This window comes from Rhinoderma darwinii, chromosome 3, assembly GCF_050947455.1.
Source record: "Rhinoderma darwinii isolate aRhiDar2 chromosome 3, aRhiDar2.hap1, whole genome shotgun sequence".
Lineage (NCBI taxonomy): Eukaryota > Metazoa > Chordata > Amphibia > Anura > Rhinodermatidae > Rhinoderma > Rhinoderma darwinii.
In genome coordinates this window covers 43192462-43193617 of record NC_134689.1, presented here as the reverse complement: position 1 = coordinate 43193617, position 1156 = coordinate 43192462, and the positions used below count along the sequence as shown (strand labels likewise).

Below are 1156 nucleotides of genomic sequence, written 5' to 3'. Positions count from 1 at the left end.
GTACTTAGATACAAAGTCTGTCAGGCAGACGGGAAATAAAGTGCAGATAAGTGTAACTAAAGGGAAACATGTGAAACATAGCAAGTGTGAGGGTAAAGATGTATAATTGGTGTGAACGTGTAAAAACATGAGTGTGTATAAGAAAATTGTTGTAATTGTGTACAAAGATGTGGAACGAAAAAAAAGGAATTATGGTGTAAACCGAAAAAATATATATATATATGTGTGTGATGTTGAATGGGTGAAAATAATGTGAGTGATTGAGTGAAGGTTTGTGAATGGGAATCAAATGAAATAGAATAAAATAAAATGGTATGAGTAAAATAAAAGTGAAAAGGTGTGTTGTGTGAACTAGAGTGTGTGTTGTGTGACCATATGTTATATATAGTACCAATTTATATGTAGGCTTCGGATATGACCAATACACTACAATTGTTATAAGACATTGTGCGAAATGGGAACAGTATACTATTCATGATGTTAAATACACAGTGGCGGATTATCATTAGGGCGTTTCGGGCGGTCGCCCGGGGCCCAAGGCTGCCAGGGGGCCCAAGGCTCCCAGGGGGCCTATGACCGCCCGAACCCCCTCATGCCCAGTGGCGTCGTTAGCACCGGAGGGAGCCCCAATGCCAGGACCGCACCTGTCAGGCGAGGGGAGCTTTGCTTCTACTTAGCAGCCGTGGTCTGTGCTGCTTTAGAAGCTCCCCCTCCAGCCCCCCTTCCCTGCTCTAAACATCTCTGCTGCTAGCTGTCGGGACATGGGGGAGGGGAGACTGTCGGCGGGCTCTGTGCTGTGAGCAGAAGAGCTGCAGTGAAGACATAAAAGGTAAGTGCATGTGTGTTTAATGTCCATATTCATGTATGTTTAATGTCCATATTCATGTGTTTACAAGGTGTACTTTGTGTATAATGTGCATACTCGTGTATAATGTGCCTACTTTGTGTATAATGTGCATACTCGTGTGTACTTTGTGTACTATGCATACTTTGTGTATAATGTGCCTACTTTGTGCATAATGTGTGTACTTTGTGTACTGTGCGTACTTTGTGCATAATGTGCGTACTTTGTACTGTGCGTACTTTGTGCATAATGTGTGTACTGTGCGTACTTTGTGCATAATGTGCGTACTTTGTGCATAATGTGCGTACTTTG

General features: G+C 42.7%; 1 long non-coding RNA gene across 1 annotated transcript in view; it reads left to right on the top strand.

Annotated features, from left to right (window-relative positions):
* Positions 1–1156, top strand: part of LOC142750963 (uncharacterized) — a 65465-nt gene that overhangs the window by 208 nt on the left and 64101 nt on the right. The gene's annotated exons all lie outside the window — the stretch shown is intronic.